We start from the raw sequence: 25,028 nt of genomic DNA, 5'->3' as shown, positions 1-25,028 counted from the left end.
GCTTCAGAATAAACTGACAGAGCCGGAGGTCAGCTCCATTATGCCCACTAAGTCAGTAATTAACTTAGGAGAGGAGATACAAGGGGGCCAAGAATTATAAGAAGATAATGGAGATACCGTGACTCATTTTCAAGTAACAACGCAGAATAGGTTTAGTATCCTCCAAGATGAAGAGACTTTGGAGACGCAGCAGGCCAGTGGGGAAAGTGACCCCAGGGTACAAATAAAACAAGAGAATGAAAAGAAGCATTTGGATAACATGATAACAATATACAAAACATATTCCTGAGGTGAAATGTGCATGGTCGTGTCTAATAGGGTGACGAGTGCCCGTCACCAATAAGGGAGCTCATATAAGAGCAGGGATGGAGGTCATCTTACCCGCAAGGAGATTGTACATCTCACTTTCAAACCCGAAAGACGCCTAATCACAGAGCTGTGTAATACAAAAAAAGAAAATTACAACCAAGCAATTAAAACAAGAGCTGAAAATCAGTGGGGAACAAAGTAATTGCAAGAGGAGAACAATATAATATAAGTGTTCCTTTTAATGAAAATTCGATGGAACTTAAGCTAGAGGGGTCCAGGTTGAAGGCCTAACCCCAGCCAATCAATTTTACATAGGGGCAACGTTAGTACAGCAAGATAAGCAAAGTGTATGGTCACTGTGTGTGTGGCAATGCATAGAGCGAGCACTTAAAAAAACTCATAATTGAAGGTATGTATAAAAGCGCTACACTGACAACCATAGCGTATAGAGGCTATACCGAGCAAGGTCACAATACGAAATAATCATCTGGCCACTGTACATGTTGATGCAAAGACATGGATAAATACGTTTAGGAGGCACCCAACAATGGGCTGGACAATGCAGGTCAAGTGCCTGATGAAAAGACGAAACCAACCACCGCAAAGTATCACAAGGCCACAAGTAATCAAAGCCTCGTCTGTCCAGACTAAGGGGCGAGTCAATCGCTTTGCGGTCTCAGTCATGTAGTACCTTGTGAGCCAAAATATGGTTCTCATACCACTTAAAGAAGAGTGTAATGGTCCACAAACCTCTTTCTTGTCTACTGGTACTCTTAATGGCGTGCCCAGTGAGAGTGAAGCAAAGACGACAGACATGTCATTATAAATGGGCCAAAGTTATTGGGGATACAGGAAGAGGCACGGCCATGGTGCCAAGGATCATAGGAATTGTAGTCTTCGGAATACTGTTGGACGCCGCTATAGCGGCATGAGTGGAATGGGAAGGTTGCTGCATCAGGCTCACAACCATTCAGGTCACCACCAAAATCACAGGGAGGGGATGGCCAGGGTTATACTAATGGCACCTAGTACAAAGGGTAGTGTCCCATTATCAAAAACACAAGCATATAGTGCAGGTGTCATTGACTGTAAATGTTAAGACTCCACTAGCAATATTGGGAGAGAATGAGTATCTATTGTGTCGGCTAGGGTGGCCGACCTCGAATCTGGGGAACCGGGTTTGAGTCTCGGCAATGACGCTGAACATCCTGTAATTCTGGGCAAATCACTTAATCTCCCAGTGCCTAACAAAAATGAATGTGCCCTCATGTAACGCAACTGGTGCTATGTAAAGCGCTCTGATACCCGATACCGGGTCAAGTTCGCGCTATATAAAACTCTGTAAAAAAAATATATTATAAATAAATAAAAAAAATTAAAAAAAAGAAGATGTAAAATGATGCTCCAACAGTACCTCACGATGAGGGGGTGAGTCATCAATGGGGGTGCTTCATATGCCTAACTGCTGCAGTGTTAGGTGGGAGATTGTACTCCAAGAGGGAGCTCATGAGTTGTGCATGTCTTGTATTGGCAATGAAGAACAGGCTTTGTGACAAAGTGGTCCACAGGATGTCGTCATTCAGACCCCGTAGATTGCTTTTAAGTCTGAAAATCCAACATGGTTCACTTTGGAACAACAACGTGTCCAAATTCCCCATCTGTGCAGTGTAATAAGGTTTATCCAACACCGCCCATCTGATGTCATCACATGTGTGTGCAGACCTTAAAAAATGCCTGGTCAATTTTGTGTTGGATTTTTTGCATGTTATTGAACTGCGGTGTTCAACAATTCTTGTCTTGGCCTTGCGTGTCGTTATACCCACGTATTTAAGTTTGCAAGGACAGGTTAGGAGAAAGATGACCCCAATGGTATAGGAATTAGTATGGTTGTGTAGCTTCAAGGGTGTCCTCCAACCTAGGTGTATCCGGTGCTGAAGTGTGTTAAATGACAAACCGAGCAGGAGCCACAAGGGAAGCGGCCTTTGACTGGGGACATAGACCAGAACGTCTCTTGGTTAAATCTTTGTGATGTGGGTAAGGGTCTGGTGGGAACAACTATGTCACAGATGTTCTTAGTACGTTTCAGTGCGAACAAAGGTTTGGCTAGTGCACTATCACCGGTGTTGAGGATACACCCGTTTTTGTTGACCACCCTTTTTACAGTATTAGTCAGGTGGCTGTGTGTACTAACACAGGCCAGACTTTCCAAAGTGCGTTTCAAATGTTTTTGGCTCTTTTCGCTGCTCTGCAGAAAAGATCCTGTGGATATGTCCTCTGGGCAAGATGGTCACTTAGTTCTGACGTGCATTAAGTGGCTTACCATGACTTAAGTGGGTCTTAGTGACAGCATCAATCACAGAAAATTAGCTTAGAGGTAGTGGCTGTAAGTATGCCGTTTGACACCAGCAGGTGCCAAAAAATCAATAGTGTAGCAAAATACCGCATTTTCCAGTTTCTACTCAAAATCAAATATTCCCTTCGGGGGCGTTTTATCGGTTAGAAATCAGGTTTAATAGAAAACGCTAGACATACTGGACATCCAACTGGCAGGACTCCAACCATCTCATGCTCATCAACTACTAACTATAAATCTCTTTACTTAGGGACACTTGTGTGGCAAATTGATGATGACAGCTCCGAGATAAACTGCTGGCTGGTTCAGCAGGTACACCACACCTGCACTTGCCACGCATCAGTTACATAAGCAGTTCACCATATGCTTAAATACATTCACAAAGAGCACAATACATTCATTTTACATACTCTACTGGTATGCACTAAATAAATGGCCTTCACAATTCCACAGTATTTTTTTCACTGAAAGACTGCAAAAGCATGGGAATAATATATTCATGCAATATTTCAGTTCAATTCAGCTGATGTTAACTAAGACTACAGCTCCCAGAAAGCAGCTTTAAACTGGGTGTGAATCGAGAAACGGAAGCATATGTCGTTACTGGGAAAGGAATGCACAGGTAAGTTAAAAGAAAACATTAAGTCGGGCTATATTAGATGCCCACATGCCGTAATGCTGCACCTACACTCTTACCTGCCCTGTGATGCCGTGATGAGTGCTACTTTCCTGGGCTTTGCGTTGTCCCCTGGGGAACCGCTGACTGCAGAGCCGGTGTGCTGGTTTTGGGCCATGATGGGTGGGCTGACGGAGGTAATAGAGGAGGGCACAGGTCAGAGCTCTGCGAAAAAGCTGGCAGGTACAGGTGTGTTGCGTGCAGGAGAGAAACCCAGCGTGTAGGTTGGTGTTTAATGTACTATTTCCGCATTGCGGGGGAGGGACTGGTGGAGGCCAGGTCTCCTAGTGAAGCACCAATAGCAAGATGGGCCTGGCCGGTGCCACTCTGGGCTCCAGGTGCGCCAGGGGTGGGGCAGACAGGAGAGCTGTGGAGTCGTGCACCTAGCACAGGCTCCGCTGCTCACATATTGAAAAGTGCCGCTCTACGGCAACGAACCAGCGACAGCACAGGATGCCGGCGTGGAGGGGACGATACTTCCGGGTTTGAGGCAGCAGCGCAGGGACGCCGCATGGCCCGGGCTCGGGCACTGTAAACAGGGGGAGGCGCCGAGGTGGGCAGCTCTACTGACAGGCCCTGCTAACTACTAGGAAAATCCAATACTGTTGCTGTGAGTAGAGGGAGGGAGGGGCTTATTCTGATGTATTGGAAGAGAGCAGTGAAGACTGAAAGAGATGCACAGAGGCAGAGTTGCAGCACACAGCGCCAGCATAGGCTTGGAGGCCTGCAGGCAAGAGAGTGATTGGTTGGTCGGTGTTGCTCTGCAGAGCTTCTGTCCTCGCACCTTGCCGGCTGTCACATATGAGTATCCCGGCCGTCATAGAAGTAGGTAAAAACATGGGAGCTGTTTTGTAAGGCTCTTTAAGCCAGTGGTCGAAGTGCATAAAACGAGGTGTGTGCGCGCGCGCGTTAGGCAGCCGCGGATGGGGTGAGGGGGGTCGGCAGCGGCGGGGTGTGCGCGCGCACGCGTGTGTGTGTGTGCATCTGCGCAAGCGCGTCTCAGAAGCGCGTCCACAGACCCCGATCGCTGCGCGTGCCCCGGTCTGTCTCCCTTGAGAGGCATCACGGCAACAATAGTTCTCGTTGGCGGCAGCGCTTCGCGCTGCAACGCCAGCGAGACCTAAAAATTGAGGATGAATTTCACACTAAAACACAGCAGTTAATGTTGGATTTGCATTTCTTGTAATTGCGCATAATTTCGCACAATTTCCTTGGGATTGCATGGAATTTTACGCAAAGGCAATTTACGAGAATTGTTCATACCCTCAGTTTCTACCTTGGTTTATTTGTCAGGCCATCATCAGTACAAAAGTAGTTGACAGCACGTGCATGAAGGAGAAGAGATTCGCGTAAATGACACCAACAATTGGTCTCTGGTTGCATGAAGACAAATGTTTTTCATTCAGTTGTTAGATATTGGACTGTAGCAATCATGCACAAGTGCCTAGGATGATTCGCTGAAAGGTATAGGTGGTAAACATTTAGGCAATGTATCAGATAAAATTTGTGCTGAGCGCAGCACCAGATGGTCAGTGTCCGCGCGGCAGGCCAACTGAAAGGGTATCTAGGATGGTAGCGCCATTAATTTAACGGATTATTATACCAGAGGAACCCTTGTCTATATTGGGAGTACTCCATCCATATAAATGATTCTGTACCAACATCAGTCTTCACCTTATATATTTTTTCCCTTTTGCGTATATACTCACACGTTAATTTACTTCATTTGCATTGTGTGTGCATTTGAATAGTGAACACTGTAGCTTTCATATATGTTGATTGCTCCAGGTTCCAGGTGGTTGGAAGGGTAGCCCTTGTCTTTTATTGATTAAACTCTAATAGCACTCCAAGAGCTTTAAACAAATGTATGGTTTCAGACAAATCTGAAAAAGATGCATTTTCAACATTTGTCATGCAGTTCATTTAAGGCCTATGGATGGCATTCCAGGTTTTAGCAACTTGAGTAGCACAGGCTCTCTACCTCCAACTCTGGCCCAATGACCTTCAGATATTGTAAGAAGGATTCTGCACTAGAATGCAGTGCTGGTTAGTTGGTTGGTAAGAAGCTATCCTGTTCATCAGATATTTGGAGGTCTTTACTTACAGGGCTCTGTGAGCAGTCACCTCACTTGGGTCATGGAAGTAGTCATTACAGGCATCTCAATACCAGGGAGATATGTGCAGGTTTGGGTGGGGTATTAGCCTTACGAGCATCACAATTCTGAAGCTGCAGCTTATTCCACTTTTTCTCAGCTGTGCCTGCATACAGGTCATTACACTAATCCCGTTTGGCCACCAGTATTTCTCTCATGAAGGAACTTTTAGGTTCCTCCAGCAATAAAGAACTGATGTGTGTCAAGAGTTTAATGTAACATGCACCTGGGGTGGCATGGATAATAAAGACTCAAATAGAAGCCCCACTAAGTAACATTTTACACAACTAGTAGTAAAATTGCAGCTAACTTGATAAAACCGACTAAAAGGGTAATGCTAAATGAGCAAGGACCCTACAGACGGTAGGATGTTAACAGGGGTAGTACTCAACTGTCTATTGGCGAGGGTTGAGCTATAGAACTACCATATACATACATTCACAGGGATATATTTGCTCAGGTTTCTCATTGGATACCAGAGTGTCTTCATGAGAATTTCTGTTATCAAGTTAGATCCAGAGGTTGTGTGTCAGATATTCCAGAATCTGTTTAATGACTCAAAAAACTTGTGATTTAAAGGAGAATCTGGGATTGTGTATTGAGTGTTTGGGATCCAGGTACACTTGCAGGGGGACATCATGCAGAGTGTTCATGTTCCCGATAGTTCCTGTTGTATACAAGTGTTGAACCAGTGAAGGGGTCCAAGTGGAAAAAAGTGATCCTATATTATACAAACACCATCAGTATACCTGATATGAGTGTGGTGTCTATGTTTTTGTATTGCCAGGGATCAAAAAGCAAGTTATATTTGAAAGTTTACCAGCAAGTGAAGTAGAGGCGGGGAATTGAATGATTCTGAAATTTACTTAAAGAGAATGAATACACAATCTTGGCCCAGACAATAAGTAGTATTTGAAATACACAATTTTGAGATGGATAAGATAAGAATGAGGCATTAAATAACTAAACTACAGCTCTAAGAAAGTGGACCGGCTCTCGTGAGTTTGAAGAGAGCATGGAAGAAAGATGAAGAAACCAATTTATTGTTCAACTGCAGTATTTCCAAAGTACATGAGGAGTTATAATTGAAGGGAAATCTGAATTTAAGCGAAGTTGCAGAAGTTGCAAAGATGCTATGTCATTCAATGAATCAATTAGGGGTGGGCATAACTGGTGCAATTCTCTCTAGCATAATTACTTGCAATTACTGAAAAATTACTTGCAATTATGCATAGTTGTGTAAGAAGCGTAATCCTGCATTTAATGCTATTTTCATAGTGTAAAATGCACCCTCACATCCAAAATGGACCAGAGGATGCATTTTGCGTTAAGACGATAGCACTACATGCTATGGGACACAAGCAGCAAGAGTTTGTTTGTTCCTATGCTCCGGTGATAGGAATTTTGACCCAAATTACTCTTAATTACTCAATCTGGTACAATTGCGTAATTTAGTAATTTCGCATCACAAGAGCCGTGCATAATTACTGAAATTACTCCAATTACTCCATCATAATTAAAATTTTACCCTGTACTAGAGTCTTTTAAAAAAAAATGATTTTAATTTATGCTCGTAAATACATACAAACTGGGGACATACACTGTTTGACATTTCCGCATTAGCGCTCCGATAGGTACTTTTTTATAGTCCACATGTCGCAGAAAAAGTAAAGATAAATAAATAATATAGCTTTTGTTGATTGAGTTCATTAATCCAGTCATTAAGTGGTCTCCAGATCTTAGGTCCTTAAATTCTTCCTCTTTTCCCCTTTCGGGCATAAAGGGCCTTCTCCAGGTTGAATATATGGAGCATACGCATTTTCCATTGTCCAAATGTGGGTGATAGCGGATCTAGCCACGAGGAGGCAATACATAGTCTAAGTATTGACAGAGCAATGAATAAAAGCTCCTTGCAATTATCTACAGGTGTAGATACTCCGAGTAGCATAAGTTGGGGGGTTAACAGCAGATTTCTATTCAAAACATATTGCAGAAACAAAGTAACCTCCTACCTTAATTTATCCAAAACCGGACATGTAGAGAAAATATGCACCAGATCTGCCCCCAAAATATTGCATCTAAAACAGTAAATACCCTCCGCGCCCCCCCCATTTAGCAATTTTAGAAGGGGTAATATAAAGATCAAAAAATGTCATGTAGCATTGCGCCCTAATGTTTGCTGTGGATAATACAGTGTTAGCCAATACAACAGCTCTTTCAAAACCTGAGTCTGTAATCTCAAGCCTTTCCTGCCATTTTACAGAATGTTTCTCAATATCATCTGGTACCCCTTCAAGAAATATCCTGTAAAGTTTTGAAATTGACGGAGGATCATTACTGGTAATGGCCTCCAGCAGAGGTATCATAGAGTAGCCGTTTATACCACCCCTCTTTTTAGTAATAAAGTCCCTTAATTGTAGAAACTGAAAAAATCTCTATTACTGAGATTAAATCTATTTTTAATTATTTCAAAAGTAGCTGGTTGATCCCCATCCAATAGGTTAGCAATACTGCGGACCCCCCCCTTTATCCACCTCCCAAAGTATACATCCAACAATATTGCGGAGATCTGGCTGTTATCCGAAAATGGAGTATATCTGCTGAACCTGCCCATGCCGCGTTTTTTTCTGACATGGGTCCAATATTGATATGCGGTTATCAAGATCTTAAATCGAGTTTTTTTTAAAATAACTAGGCTCGTATATTTTTAGCAAACATCCCCTGGCACCCAGACCCATTAGAATCACAAATATAGAGGGTACATCATTTGGGGTCACAAATACCATATTATCTGCTCGAAACATAGGCCAATAATATTTAAATGACGCCACTAGGTAGTACAATCTAATGTTGGGTAATCCTAATCCTCCTCTTTCAACTGGGAGTGTTAGAAAGCAATTTGCGCGGCACGTTTTTTTAAAAGACCAAATGAATCTCGCTATCTCACGGTCAATCTGTCGGAACCATATATTATGTATTTCTAAGGGTATTGTGCGAAAAATGTATAGTAGTTTCGGCAGGACAATCATTTTGATCAGATTACATCTCCCTATAATAGATAATTTCAGATTGTCCCATCGACCCATATCCTTCTTAATTTTAGAAATTATAGGGATGAGGTTAACGTCAACTATTTCCTTGGTTTGGGCCTTGACTCTGATCCCAAGGTATACCGCCTCCTCAACTATTCTCCCATCCGTAGAGGCCATATATTTATTTACTAAAATCTGAGTTTTTTCCGTGTTAAGCCTATACCCAGAGATTCTGCCAAATTTCTCTGCCAACATTTCAACTTCGACCAATGATTTAGATCATTCTGAGGTAACAATAGCGACGTCATCTGCATATGCCAAACTTTTCGTAGCCTTATTATTCAGGATGAAGGGAGATATATTCTCAGAAGCCTCCAAGAGTCTAAGAAAAGGATCCATATATAATGCATATAACAAAGGCGAAGATGGGCAGCCTTGTCTTATCCCTCTTTCTATAGCAAAGGGTTCAGAAAGGCATCCCATAATCTGGACCTGAGCCAGGGGTTTGTGATAAAGAGCCTGGATTGCCCTGATAAAGCCTTCTCCTATTCGCTTCCAGACATTTCCACAAATAATTCCAAGAAAGGCGATCGAACGCCTTTTCTGCGTCTAAAAAGGCAGCCGCTAAAGGAAGTTGTAAGACATCAGAAGCATCCAATAATGTGATAAGCCTCCTTATATGATCCTCTGTTCCCCTTCCCTGAATAAATCCATGCTGCCATCGGGAGACCAGTTGCTGCATAACTCTATTAAGGCGGGAGGCGAAAATCTTAGAGTATAATTTAGCATCACTATTTAGGAGCGTGATTGGTCTATAGGAACCCATATTTAACGGGTCTTTCTCCTTCTTTAAGAAGATTACAATATTTGCCGACCCCCAAGACAGCGGTGGAGCATCTCCCCCCTTAACGGTATTAAAGATAGCAAGAAGCTCCCTTCCTATCTCCTTACAAAAAGTTTTATAGAATTCTAATGGTATGGCATCCATACCTGTAGCTTTAGCCGACGGTAGATCATATAGCGCCTTCTGAAGTTCTTCATATGAAATTTCTAAATCGAGGTGGGATGCCTCCTCATTTGTCAGTTTTACTTTGGGTAAAAAAAAGAGTCAAAGCCTTCATCCAATAATGTATCTGCTGTATACAGGGCCCTATAATAGTCTTTAAAAGAGTCTCTGATTTCTCTCTCATCAGAAATTATGTCGTCGTTCATATTTTTAATTTGGCCTATGTGTCGAGCAGATATTTGTTGCCTAGTCTTGACCGACCGTTTCGCTGTATTCATAGCATTCTTGCTTTCTAGCTAAATATGTGCCTGCTAACTTGTTTAAATACAGATCACTTAGGGCTAATTTAGTCACTGAGATTGAGTCCAAGATTCCCGTTAGTTCAATTTTATCTCTCACTTTTGCTATTAATTCTGTTTCCAACTGAGAGAGCTTCTGATAGTAGCTCTTAACTTGCGAGATATGTTTCTTCCTTTTAAGCGTTCCAAAGCTAAGAGTCTCTCCTCGTGTCCAGGCCTTAAATGTATCCCAAACTACCCCTGGTGATGCAGTACCATTATTAATGCTAAAAAATTCCCCTATCCTACTTCTCATATAATTTCTATAGTCTTGGTCTAGGAGGAAAGTCCTTTCAAATGTCCATTTTTTATGTATATTTACCATACCATCTAGAGGAAATTGAAACACCAGAGGGTTATGATCTGATAAAACCCTAAGGTATAGTTCAATTTTTGCTTCCTTTAGTAATAATGGGGAGACTAAAAAATAATCTAGCCTGGCAAATTTTTGATAGGGTGCTGAGTAGTAAGTAAATCCTGGATCCAGGCCCTTTAATTTAGGCCAAACATTTAAGTTTAGATCCCCACATAGGACATAGGGCGCTGGCCAGGATGGAAGCTCCGTTGATATATATTTCAGAACTGATGGATCGTCTAATACCGAAGAATATATTGAGCCTAAAGTAAACACTCCTGATCCACATTTGATAGTCATTAAGGTCCAACTTCCCAGTCTATCCGCAGTTTTTCTATCACATCTGATACCACTATTTCTACATAGTACAGCAAAACCCTTTGTCCTGCAGTCCTGAGTGGTACAGACAAGTCTTTTAAACCCCAAGGTATCTAATAAGTTATTGCCTTTACTAGCTATGTGTGTCTCTTGCAAACATACCAGGTCTATATCAAGGAATTTGAGGTCTTCTTGGAGCTTTCTTCTTTTATTCTCATCATTAAGACCGCATATATTAATAGAGGATATACGAATATGAGATCTAACCATTATTTGCTGATATTATCTCCCTCGGTATTGTCTTGCCACTCTGGAATAATTTTTAAATTTCTGCCCTTCATTATTTAATGACTTATTAAGAACAGTAATCCCCTTGAGATAAAAATTCAAATAGCAGAAATAACACGCAGAGAAGATACGCATATCCATCCCCAGCTGTGCACAATTTACAATACTTGTATCAACTGTATCAAAAATGAGCATTTTTTTGCCCCCCCGAACTCTCCCCCCTCCCCCCCCCTACCCCCCCGATCCCTCCCTCTCCCTTTAAGTGAGGCAAAAGGACCATAGGTCCCTAGTGATGTGGAGCCGGGGAGCTCCCATGCAGATGCCCCTCCCGAAAAAAGAAAAAAAAAAGGAAAAAGGAAAAATATAAGATAGCCAAGACACACCAGCACATATATGATAAAGCTGAGACTGGTTAGCCTTAAACAGAAAATAAGGATAAGTAGCATCAAAGCGTAGAAAGCCCCTCATAATTATAGAGCCTAGAGCACAAAAACTCCTATATTGTATTTAGAAACTCTTTGGCCTGTATTTCAGATGTAAAAAAAGATATTTGGCCCTGATGCAAAACTTTTAACTTTGCGGGATTAAGCAGGAAAATTTGTGCACCCTTCGCCTGAAACAGTGGCATCAACGAGCGAAGCTGCCACCTTCGCTCAATGGTAGCCTGACAGAAATCTGGCCTAACAAAAAATTCTTGACCCTTTCCTTTTCTCTTACGATTAGGTCTAGCTGCATCATAAACCGCTTCTCGTGCCAAGAAATTATTGAAAGAGCTCAAGATGGCACGGGGTCGCACATTATCTTGACTTAGCTGTTGTCGCATCTTGAGAGGGAACCGATGAGCTCTTTGTATTTCAGTCTTCCAATCCCAGTTCTTTAGATCTGGGAATGCTTCCATGAACAATTCTACAACAAACTGACGAACATCTGAAGTTTCTAGGCCCTCGGGTATACCAAGAATGCGAAGGTTATTCCTTCTCATTCGATTTTCCAGATCGGAGAGCTTCCAAGAGACATCGTCCTTCTGATTTTTCAGCATCTCTGTAATCCCTCTCTGTGCGCTTAATTCATCCTCCAGTTTTGAGATCCGCTCTTCAGCTTCGCATGTTCTAGCCGCTATATCTGCACAGGTTTTAGCAACTCTTTTGATTGAATTTTGAAGTTTGCGGCAGGCACTTTGGGCCCGTACGCTTTCTGCCCTGGTCTCTGCTCTATGTGCCACAATAAGCTGAAAAATGGAGTGTAGAGTGACTTCCTTAGGGGGTTCATGCTCCCCTCCAAGGCTCAGATTATCGACCCTTTCTCCGTTTACTGCACCAGCGTTATTACCGGAAAACGAATAGTCCAGGACAGTGACTCCTGTATATCACTTACAGACGGCCCCCCCAAAATCCCTTGTACCTTGATTTTCCGGGTTGTATCAGGTCCAGGCCCAGGCGGTGTCTTTTTGCCTAGTTGACTGTCTTCATCAAAAGAGCCGGTGCTATCGCTATCATCCCCAAGCCCAGCTTTACCCAGACTGCCCTCCTCTGATGACGATGGATCGGACATTGAGTAAAATTTGTCCCCTGTTTCCAGCTCCTTATAATTATCCAGTCCTTCATCCACTAAGACCCCCATAGGTATGCCTCCATCCAGAATAATTGTACCGCTTCCATTGCTGCAGGTACTTTTCTTACTTTACTTGCTTGTAGTCCCAGGATCAGCTGATGAGACTACAAGACCCATAATTCCACTGCAGCGCTCACCAGCGTCCCGAACTAGACCATGGTTCTCGCTTTCTTCCTCCAGGGATGAGGCAGTTCCAGGATCGATGGTCGGAGCAAAGTCTGTGTCTCGCCCTGCCAAATAAGGTAAGGGGTAATCTACCTGCATAGTGGCTGATTTCTTTCCGTTTTTAGCACTCTGCACTTTAAAAAGAGGATGAGTGCCTTATTTAGTACGAACAGATTCAGGCGTCCCCTCTTTTACTCCGTCTTTCAATGCAGCAGTTGCCGGCAGGTTCTTTAAGTTCTTCACCGGGTTGTTACTGCTTACACCAGATTGCTGAGACTTAGCATTCTTGGGGGGAGCTTTCGGGGCCATATCGATTAGCACTGGCACCGCCGCTGAGCTCACTAACCGCCAAACTTGAAGCGACGTGAAGCCTCTAGCCAAGGAACGCAGTTCGACTTGTGAGAGCAGCGTCAGGCGCCAGAGCATTCCGGTCCGTTTTGCTGGTGTGCGTTCCTTCGTAAAATTTCAGCTAGGAGACATTAGCAGCAGCAGGGGAGCCCGTTACGTCCAGCTCACTCGGCTTGCTGACCAGCCGCCATCTTGCCTCCAGCCGTAACATACCCTGTACTAGATTCAATGATGTGTGTGTGAAGGAAACTGAAGAGGACAAATGTAAAATTGTATACTTTTCACAAAGAGTGAATACAATGAAAGAGTGGAAAGGAGCAAAAGTGAGAGAAGGAGCCGAAGGATGTTAGCCACCTGGAAATGAGAGAGATTTTTTGAATTCTGAAGTTTGGGTTGCTATTAAGGTAGTGCACAGTAAATGTAACTAGAAAATTAATTCAACCAAATCATGCTAAATGTATGGGAGTTACAACAAACCAGACCCGAGAATTGTTGAGGAAATGATTGGGTAGCTAGAAAAAGTAGTCATGGTGGTAGGTGATGGTTAATATAGGAGCCGAAAGGACATGGGCAATATCGAGTATATTAGTATTCAGAATACAACAGACCCTGAGTTCAATTCAAAGTACCTTGATTTTGCAAGCTTATTTCAATAAAATACTGACGGATACAACACAGCTGAGAAAGGTAACCCTTATGTCTTCTGGATATGGGTGGTATTCTATTGTCAGTTTGAATCAGAAAATAATTCCTGAGAAAGAAGATTTTGGGAAGTATGGTGAATTGTTGGAGTGGCTATATCAAAATGTTTAGGAATAAAACAGGTTCCCAATAATAATCCCCAAATCCAACAATGACAGTTTATGTGCAGATGTTAAATGGTAGCGGCAGTTTCAGTCGATAATCTCTCAAGTATTTGCCCGGCGGTAATCGCCTCTCATACCACTCGATAATTTACCAATAAAAGAGGCAGGCGCCGGAGACTGGAAGGCAGGAAACAAAGTTTTATTCCGTCGGAGCAGAACACATCAGATCAGACAGCAAGGTATCGTCACGAGGTGCTCTAACTGCATCTCTGAGACCTGGTCTCTTATACACTGGTTTATTGCTTTATTATACATAGTACATTCTTGAGATTCCCTTGATGTGCGGGGAAATATCCCCTGAAGCCCCGGCTCAGATCCGCTCCCACACATGGTTACAGTAGAGGTTCCCACCCTACCCGCAGTGGGAGATGGCTATCGCGCAGCAGGGAATTCCGCTAATTCCCGGGGGTGTGTGCAACCGGCCGGGTCTCAGGGGGTAGGGGCTTTGATCTACTGTAATCCCTTTGATGTGGGGTGTTTCCCTTACAGTAGGGGCAATAAACTGCATCCGCAGGGCTAGGTGATGGCCTGGGACTAGTTCAGACAATGGGGCGCAGAGGAAGGGGGGTTATCAAAGGAGAGGCATGACCATGTATGGGTTGTCGGTTGGAAGTGGTTCCGTAGCAGGGTCGCGCAGAAGGAGAGGGTTTATGGCCTGCATGAGAGAGCGGGGGTGGCCAGCGCGCGGGGGATGCTTGCAGCGCCAGGGGAAAGCGCTGGCGGTCGAGAGTGAGCGGGGAGAGAGTGGGGTGCCTAAAATGGCGGCCGTGCATTCGCTGTGCGTGGCGCTGGGGAGAGGCAAGATGGCGCAGATAATGTTCAGTTTGCACGCTAAATTTCCACAGTCCTCCCTTTTAACATGTCTCGCCAGCTTGCCTAGTTTGGATCTATCCCCATAATACCCCGTACCTCCACCTCATTCAGAGCTTTCATCCGCTCAGTTTCAAAGTCCAAAGTCTTAGGGCAGATGCAGTTCATAAAAAGCGAACATAAAGGTGGCAGACACTGAATCCCCAAGCAACATCCACATAGTACCATGATTGGTATGAGGATGAATGAAAACAGCCTCCATCCCCAACCTTTAATAGCGTCCCAAAACCAACTCCCCAGTGACCATTCCTCTTGTTCTTGATGGACCTCTGTGGACAGTCTGTGGAGGTGTTCAATTGCTTTGTAGACTGAGGGTGAGTTATCCGGTACGTAGGTACAACAGCTGGACCCAATGATGCGGCATGCTCCTCCGCGGTCAGCCAGAACCACATCTAGAACAAGGCGGTTCTGGAGAGCCACCAGGCGGACGGCCTGAAGCTCAGCGGTGTTGTTGGCGAGGGCGCCAGCTGTAATGTTCATTGCTGTTTCGACTGCCTGGGTTAAGTGGCGGATGGCACGGCTGTTCGCCATCGGACCCCAGAGCGGAACAAGACCCTTTACGGCGTCCATGAACTGTGCTCTGGTGGAGTCGGTTTGTACAATGTCTTTGGCACGTTTCTGTCGGTGATGGTTTGCTGGTGCCACATACGTCGGAGGAAGGACAAAGGCGATGTAGCAGGTGCCTCCCCAACCTTTCGGGAGCCAGGTGTAGGCCTTAGTACCACACACGAAGTACATATTCGGGGAGGCAACAAAGGAAGGTGGGTCAACCGAGTCCAATGTTCGGGTGATGAGGCAGGAGCTGTGGCCCACCAGCTGTGCCCCCAGGCCTTCGAGGCATACAGATCCAGTGATGTTGATGACGGACAGGGCCACTGTTAGGGTGGCGGCCGTCCGTTTTCGGAGGTAAGAGAAGGTGGGTCTGGCTGGATTGTTGAACACTTGCATTTCAACTCGTTCTTTGGCAGGGATGTCCATGTGAAAGGAAGTGTTCGATCTCAGAGGGCAGAAGAGGGCGGAAGTTCTACCAGTTTTGTTCAGCCAGAACCCATGGTAGAAGTGTGACATGGTTCTGCCGGAAGTGGCATTGTCCTTGTAGCTCTCCTGCAGGAGGATCAGCCAGGCGAGGCAGGAACCATGGACAGAAAAAGGTGAAGGGATGAAAGGGATTGAGTGCCCAGTGGCATGTGGTAGCAATCCACAGATCCAGCAGTTAGTGGCGTTGGTGGCAAGATTGTGTTGGTGGAGTAACTGCACAAAAGAGTTATTCCAGAACTCCTTACGCCTTTCTCGGAGTTGGGGTGAAAGTGAGATCAGATGGTGTTCTTTCGTGGTGGTAGGTTGAACGGTAGTCAGCAATGTCTTATGAGCGGGTGTGCTCTCCTCCATGATCCAGAAGGTAACCACGAGGAGAAGGCAAAAGAGAAGGGAAATGAAAAGTGCTATTGTCTTAAAGCTGTGCATTCGGCCAGTCTTTGGGTTGTTGAAGTGGATCTTCGGACGTCCGGTTGCTTCCATCATCTTCATGTCGGGCGCTTCCATCACCTTCAAGAGACTCGGTAGCGGGCAGAACCACAGACTTCGTTTTAGTTTCTCTCCTGGTGGCCTTTGAGGCGACTAGGCTACCGTTCTGAGATTTCCACTTAGCCTGTGGTCTGCTTAGCCGAAGTTCTCTCCTTTCGTCGCAAGTTATACCCTTCTTTGGATGGCACAGTGGGATCGGGATATTCAATCAACTCAAGTGTCTCTGTATCCGGGCAGCGGCTCGGGGATGGTCGGTCTTTGTCCAGTAGTTCCTCTTGGGCGGTGATGTTGTCCGTGGTTGTCAGGGTCGGTGATACCTTCTTGCAGTGGTGTGCATGCAGCCAATTGCGTTTCCCCTCCACTCGAAGAGCTGTTCGGGTGGTGATCAGGACTTGCAGGGGGCCCGTCCACCGGGGCTCCAGACTCTTGGTGCGCTGGAAGTTACGCACTAAGACGAAGTCACCGGGTTGGATGTCGTGTCCCGGGCCCCTGGAAACATCGGGAATGGCGTGCAGCACCTGCTGGTGGATAACAGACAACGTCTTAGTTAGGTTATACAAATAGTCAGACATGAGGACGTCCGGGACGTCGTGGAGGGATGATGGTTTTGGTGCAGTCCAAAGGTTCATGGGCCGCCCAAAGACGACCTCGTAGGGGGTTAAGTGGTGTTTGGTGGGGGTGGAACGCATTGATAGCAATGCTAGTGGGAGAGCGTCTGGCCATCTTAGTCCTGTGGTGGCGACTATTTTTGCTATCTTAAGCTTCAATGTGGCATTGTGTCGCTCAACCAGGCCTGCAGATTGGGGATGGAAGACCGCATGGAACTTCTGTTTTACACCCAACCCCTTTAAGATGAGTTGGATAACTTCGGCTACGAAGTGGGGGCCATTGTCGCTCCACAAAATTCGACAAAGGCCGTATCGGGGGAAGAACTCCTTCAGTAGTACTTTTGCGGTAGTCATAGCGGTGTTATCATGGGTCGGGTAGGCTTCCACCCACTTGCTGAAGGCACATACAACGACAAGCACATACTTTAAACCTTGGCACCTTTCTAGCTGGACGTAGTCCATTTGTAGGACTTCAAAGGGGTGATTGGGGACCCCAAACCCTCCCCGGGGTACAGCAGTTCCTTTCCCAGGGTTGTGTTGGAGGCATACTAGGCATTGTTGGACCAGACGTTTGGCTGAGTCTGGTATTCTGTCGTTGTGCCAGACTTTGGAGATGAGTTCGATCATGGGGGCAGACCCTATGTGTGCGGGGGAGTGTGCCATGGTCAGCATGGGGATCAAGTATGAGTCGGGTAGCAACCATTTGTTCGAGTCTTTAGTTCGCCAACAACCGTCATCGTCCTTCAATCCTACCCGGGCCCATTCAGTTAATTCGTGTGGCGTGCTGGCTAGTTGGATATCCCTAATCGTTTCCCTAGCATCCTTCCATTTCTCAGTTTGTGACCTGGTCACGTACATGCGGGTCGTGGACCTATTCTCGGCTGTGGTTCGGGCAGTAATGTCAGCTAGTGCATTTCCCTGACCTATAATGTCTGTCACCTTCTTGTGTGCCTGGCATTTGATCACAGCTATCCGTGTGGGGAGGAGGACTGCTTCGGTCAGGGCAGAGACTAGATCTCCATGCAGGATGGGTGTGCCATGAGAAGTCAAGAATCCCCTCTCTTTCCATAAGAGCCCGAAGTGGTGAACTACCCCAAAGGCATACTGACTGTCTGTGTAAATGTTTGCGGTTGTCCCTGCTGCCAGGATGCAGGCTCGTGTGAGGGCAATTAGTTCAGCCGCCTGTGCGGATCGCTGTGTGATGCGGGCTGTCTCAACAACTGTTCGGGCTATGGTGACTGCATAGGCAGCTGAGGTGGTGCCATCAGGGAGCTTGATGCATGAGCCATCCACCCACAGTTCTCCGTCAGGGTCCGGGAAGGCAGTATCCCGGAGGTCAACCCTACTCTTGGTTTGCTCGTCGGTGAGGGTCACGCAGTCATGTATAGGGGATGCATTGGGGTCAGCGTCAGGGAGAGGTAGTAGAGTAGCTGGATTCAGAGTGGTGCATCGTTTCAATGTGATATGGGGTGCAAGCAGAGTCAGTTCATACCCAGTCAGTCGTGCGCTAGTCAGGTGTTGAGTCTTGGTTTGGTTCAGGAGGGTATCAACAGCATGGGGTACCAATACTGTGAGGGGGTTCGAGAGCACGATCCCCTCACTTTGTCGGATAGAGACAGCAGCGGCGGCTACTGCTCGAAGGCAGGCGGGCAAGGCTCTGGCTACGGGGTCGAGAGTGGCAGAGAAGTAGGCACAAGGGCGTTGCTTAGGGCCTATGGACTGGGTTAGGACAGACAACGCACATCCCTCCCTTTCGTGGGTGTAGAGGGAGAAAGGTTTAGTGTAGTCTGGGGTTCCTAGGACTGGGGCCGAGCAGAGGGCGTCTCGTAATTCTTTGAAGGAGGATTGGCATTCGGGTGTCCAGGGGAGGGGGAAGGGGACATCCTTAGCCAGCAGGGAAAGCAGAGGCTTTATGGTGAGACTGAAGTTTGGCAACCACTGTCGACAAAAGGAGGTGAGGCCCACTAGGGATCGTACTTGCTTCTGAGTTTTGGGAACAGGGGTTTCTAGGATGGTTTGAATTCGGTCAGGGGTAAGTTTCCTCCCGTCTTTGGATAGTAGGTGGCCTAGATAAGTTACCTGGGGCTGGCAGAATTGCAATTTCTTTCTGGAGACCTTGTGACCGTTCTCCGCAAGGAAGCGGAGGAGGTGAATGGTGGCTGTGACGGCAAGAGGAGTGGTGTCGGCCGCCAAAAGAATGTCATCGACGTACTGTATCAATACCACTCCATCGGGCAGTTGGACTGCATCCAGTTGCCTCTTGAGGGCTTGGCTGTAAATACTGGGACTCTCAGTGTAGCCCTGGGGTGCCCTGCAGAATCTGTACGAACGGGCTTTTAAAGTGAAGCCGAACAGGTAGCGGCTGTCTGGGTGGGTGGGGATGGAAAAGAATGCGTTCTTGAGGTCAATAACAGTAAAGATGGTGGCAGTGGATGGAATCAGGGTGAGGATGGTGGTGATGTCTGAGACTACGGGGTACTGGGGTATGACTACTTTGTTAACCTCTCGCAAGTCAACAATGAAACGGTAGGCTTTCTCATCCCCCTCGCCTTGCTTCTTTACAATGGGTAGGATAGGGCTGTTGCAAACATTACTCACTACTTCTTCTACCACTCCTGCCTCGACCAGGGACTCGATGATTTCCACCAATGCCTTCTCGCCTTCGGGTGATATCTGATACTGTGGAAGCTTTGGGAGCACTGCGTCCGGTCGGACGGTTATGTGTACCGGATCGATCACCATGCGCCCTACATCTGAGTCGGTTTTAGCCCATAGATGTGAAGGTAATGTGTCGAGTAGGGACATATCAGCATCGGTTATAGAGAGCATACGCCGAGTGTGACAGGGTCTGGACAGATCTGGGTTATCGTGTAGGATGACTCGAACTCCGTCTGGGGAGCATCTGATAGTGGCTCGAAAATGTTTTAGCAAATCAAGTCCCATAATAGCATCGGGGGTGTTGGAGGAGAGCAGAAAGGTCGTGTCAGTGGTGTTATCTTCTAAGTCAAAGGGGATTGGTGCTGATAAGGGGTTAGTGGAGGGCGTTCCGTCAAAGCCTATTGAGGTTACGTGTGAGCCAGACAAGGGTGCCCTAGGAATCAGTCGTTTAGATAACGCACTACGTGTCGCCCCAGTATCTACCAGGAATGGAGATTTTGTGCCCAAGACCTTAGCGGTGACGTAAGGACCTTGCTGGTCAACACGGAGTTCGACTGGATCCCTCCCTTGCCCCTGGCGGTCCTATGCGAAGTCATGAGTGCTCTCATAGTCGGACTGCTGACACTGGTTTTGGCGGGGGCGATCAAAGGTGTTTGGTCTGCCTGGCCTGTCGTTGATGGTGTTGTTCGTGTGCCCTCGTCCCTGTCCTCTATTTCTGGGGTCATATGCTGTGTCTCTGGGGTCCCTATTCTTGTTTATTTCCAGGAGGACCGGGCACTGGGATTTCCAGTGTCCGAACCCTCTACAGAACGCACATTGATTTCCATCTAAGTCTCTCCGTCCGTTGTAGGGTGTAGGTGTATGGTCTCTAGGGGGTAGCTTTCTAGGGGCGGTTGGTTGGTAATTCTCTTTTGGGGGTTCCCTTCCTATGGTCACCCCTTGCAACTGTGCTATCATCACCCTCTCCTTTAATTCCTTTTTCTTCTTCTCTGACGCCCTATCGTTCTCGTTCTTCTGATTTTCGTAGTATTGGGCCATCTGGAGAATTGCTGCGGGTTTGGAGGCTGCCCAACTACTCTCGCTGGTCTGTAGCTTCTGGGAGACTTCTTGAGACAGACCCTTTACATAATTCTGGACAAAGAGGTGGTGTCCGGTTGCGGTGGTCATGTCTTGGCCACTGTAATCGGAAAACACAGTCTCGAATCGGGAGAAGTATTCAGACACATCCTCCTGGGGTTTCTGGCGGCAAGCCGTCACTATCGACCAGTCTACCTTTCTTTCTGGGATTAGAGTCTTCAGCTTTTGTACAATCTTGTCTGGGAGCTCTAAGATGGCTTTCGGGGGTTTCTGTCCAGGTTCTCGCTGCTTGTCTATGGTATCGAGTTGTACCCAGGTATATCCGAACGGCTCGGCGTGGTCAACTTTCCGGATTTGTTTCCACACATCAGCCGGCAGGCATAGCCCAAAGAACAAGTCGATATCTGCCAACGTCATTATCGTTGAGCCTAAGGCTGTACCCAATTCAGTGTAGAAGGCGGTCGGGTTCTTTCTCAAGTCGGGTAGAGTCTTTCTAAAGGTCAAAATATCTTGCCGGTCCCACGGCTGGTAGACCCAGTTATATACAACCCTTCCCTTCGCATCTTGGTGGTTGATGTCGTCGTGTGTTCCCTGACCCCGTGGGGGGACCCAGTAGGGGGCAGCTTCTTTAATGGGCATCATGGCATCGGCCCTTCCTCCCTGGGGCTTAGTTGCTATGGGGGTTTCTGTTTTGGTGGTCTGTCCATGTTCTTTAAGGTGTCGGTAGACCTCGAGTGTACGAGTGAAGAGGTTCGTTACATCGCCCTCTCCTTCTTCCCCAATGTCTACCTTCCTATATAGGGCCGCTAAGCCTTCGGGACCTTTATCGTGGTATCTGTCCTCATATGCATTCAGGGCGTGATAACAGAGCCGTACGACGAAGTGTCGTCTGCGGCTGTCGGCATACGAGCTATACACGTCTGTTATATACTCCTCACTTTCTTTTCGCTCCACCAGCGTCCCTACTATTCTATCGATTCCTGATCTTTCATCCTTAGTTAATCGATTCATTCTGGTGGACTCTTTCTTTCCTATCTCATGGTCGTCTAGCGTTGTAGTCGGCGTTGGGTTCGGCACAAGAGGCTCAGCCGGCGCGGAGGCCGTGAGGGCCGAGGCCCCTGTACTGCTTTCGCTCGTGTTCGGGGGTTGTGGGTGTTGCACTATTGATTGGGAGGGTGCATACGGAGGGGGCATGTAAATGATCGGGGGACCTAACAGTAATTCGTCATTCGTTCGCTGCTTGGAGGACAACTCAGGGTAGAGCAAAGAAGGGGTCCTAACAGCGTACTGGCCTGAGGTTTCGGGCTCCTGTCTTAGTTTAGTTTCCCTTCTCTCCTTTATGTCTTCTTCTAACTTTTTAGCGGCAAGGTGAGCTGCCTTTCGTAATTCCTTTTCTGCTTTTACTTCTTCCCTCTTTTTCCGTTGTGTCGCTTCTTTGCGCCACATGCCAATACTGTCAAGCATAATAGGCGTCGTCTTATTGCTACGCAGAGCTATTTCTAGCGCTTCTATCTTATGGTCGTCGAAGGATCCCATCAGTGGCCACTGACTTTCGGGGTCCTTCTTGGTATATTTATGCCACAGCTTGCTATAAGCTACGGCGACTAGTCCATATTTAGTGAACATGTCCTTATTAGGGGTGCCTTCCAGTGGAGCCGGATGGTTCACCTCTAATAAGCGGTCCGGGCAGAACCAACTACCAATCAGTGGGGAGAAGATAGGCATGACGGGTTTCAACGGGGACAAAAGTCAGCACTACCTATCTTTTCACTGCTTGCAAAGACTAGACAGAATATCTCTATTCTTCGTTATTTGTAAGCAGAGAATACCTCCAAAGAACCAATATCGAACAACTAGTGTTCGGACAATCAATAAATCAATCAATGGGGAGATAAAGATAGGCACGACGGGTTTCAACGGGGACAAAAGTCTGCGTTACCTACCCTTCACTATTTGCAAAGACTAGACAGAATATTCCTATTCTACGTTATTTGCAAACAGAGAATATCTCAAAAGCACTATTCTTCAAAACAATCAATGTTCGGACAATCAATCAATGGGGAGATAAAGATAGGCACGACGGGTTTCAACGGGGACAAAAGTCTGCGTTACCTACCCTTCACCATCTGCAAAGGGAGAGAGAGAGAGTATTTCTACTCCTCCCCGTTTGTAGACAGCGAATATCTCAAAGAGAACAATCAATGAGCACAATCAATGAGCAATACTAGTATTCAAACAATCAATCAATTATTTCGCACTTTTGTCGTATTTCACGACCTTACCCGGACCGCGTGGACAGTTTCTCGTCTTCCGCCTCCAGCGCCCGATCGTCCTCTATTCTCCGTATTTGCCGCGGCACTCCTGATGGTTCCCAGTCAGGACCGTAGATCACTCGAGAGAGGTCTGCTCGGAACCAGTGAAGTTCGGATGATCGGCTGCCAGACGAGGGTCTATTGGGCAGGAGCTCTCCCGATCGTTGCAGTCGTTCACTCTGTCGTCGGGACCTCTCCCACTGGATCCACGTGTCGCTGATGGGCCCCACGTTGGGCGCCAATTGTTAAATGGTAGCGGCAGTTTCAGTCGATAATCTCTCAAGTATTTGCCCGGCGGTAATCGCCTCTCATACCACTCGATAATTTACCAATAAAAGAGGCAGGCGCCGGAGACTGGAAGGCAGGAAACAAAGTTTTATTCCGTCGGAGCAGAACACATCAGATCAGACAGCAAGGTATCGTCACGAGGTGCTCTAACTGCATCTCTGAGACCTGGTCTCTTATACACTGGTTTATTGCTTTATTATACATAGTACATTCTTGAGATTCCCTTGATGTGCGGGGAAATATCCCCTGAAGCCCCGGCTCAGATCCGCTCCCACACATGGTTACAGTAGAGGTTCCCACCCTACCCGCAGTGGGAGATGGCTATCGCGCAGCAGGGAATTCCGCTAATTCCCGGGGGTGTGTGCAACCGGCCGGGTCTCAGGGGGTAGGGGCTTTGATCTACTGTAATCCCTTTGATGTGGGGTGTTTCCCTTACAGTAGGGGCAATAAACTGCATCCGCAGGGCTAGGTGATGGCCTGGGACTAGTTCAGACAATGGGGCGCAGAGGAAGGGGGGTTATCAAAGGAGAGGCATGACCATGTATGGGTTGTCGGTTGGAAGTGGTTCCGTAGCAGGGTCGCGCAGAAGGAGAGGGTTTATGGCCTGCATGAGAGAGCGGGGGTGGCCAGCGCGCGGGGGATGCTTGCAGCGCCAGGGGAAAGCGCTGGCGGTCGAGAGTGAGCGGGGAGAGAGTGGGGTGCCTAAAATGGCGGCCGTGCATTCGCTGTGCCTGGTGCTGGGGAGAGGCAAGATGGCGCAGATAATGTTCAGTTTGCACGCTAAATTTCCACACAGAGGTAGTTGGGAAAGGAAATAATTCAACAATACAGGAGGTATTCAGGAAAGAGTGAAAATGTTTTGCACATAAATTTAGATTGAGGAAGGATTTTGTCCTAGTAGCACCAATTAGGCTAAGGGAAGTGGAGAAGAAAGAATTGAACAGGTTGTATACAGACAGGAATATTGAAATGCTTGAAGCAAGTGAGTGGCTCAGTCCCCAGGCAGTGGCGTGGAAGTCCTTCGGTGAGATAAGATTGTGGATTGACCTTAGGAGACTCAACAGATATGTTACAGAAGACAGACACTCACTACTAAATATTAGTAAAATTGCCAAACGTATAAATAGCACAGACACATTCACCACTTTGGATTTAGCTTCACCTATCATCATGCCAAGTTGTATTTTGACTCAAAGGGTCTGACAACATTAACTCCACCTGAACGGTTTTTCATATTCTACAGGTTGCCATTTGGCCCAGTCTGAGCTGTACTGGTATTTCAGCACCAACTTTGCATAGGGGTAATAGATACACTGCTTTTTCAAGAATATATTTTTGTGTGAGGTAGAGGTTTGTGGGCTCATGTCAGCAGACTGGAGAGTCAGTGAAGTCTGTTGAGAGTCCTGAAGGTTTCAAAGGAAAATTAAAGTTCTGAATCAAAAAAGGTGCAAGATATGTGTATGAATGTTGTAAATCCTAGAAAGTCTTGCAATGACAATAAAAGAAACACCACAACTGGACAATAAAAACCAGATCATATCTTTCTTAAACGAAATAGACCTTTACTCAAAAATTATGGAGAATATGGGAGATATGCAAATCATGAAAAGGTGTCAAATTTGAAATGAGTAGTGACTCATATATGAAACTGTTAAAAGAAGATACAGGTAAGTTGCCTGTACATGGCAGATTTGATAAGCAGAAAAAAGTGTACTCACTATTAATGAATATCAATTGGGTCTAGCCTCTTTTTCGATGCAAGAGGAATGGGAGGAAGAAAAGTCACTGCATTTGACACAAGAATGGCACTGAAATAAGACATAGTGTAATTAAACAGGAGGCGAGTGAAAATTGTTGATCTGCCTCTTAGTGC

Source organism: Triturus cristatus, chromosome 4_2 (genome assembly GCF_964204655.1).
Source record: "Triturus cristatus chromosome 4_2, aTriCri1.1, whole genome shotgun sequence".
Classification (NCBI taxonomy): domain Eukaryota; kingdom Metazoa; phylum Chordata; class Amphibia; order Caudata; family Salamandridae; genus Triturus; species Triturus cristatus.
This window is presented reverse-complemented; position numbering follows the sequence as displayed.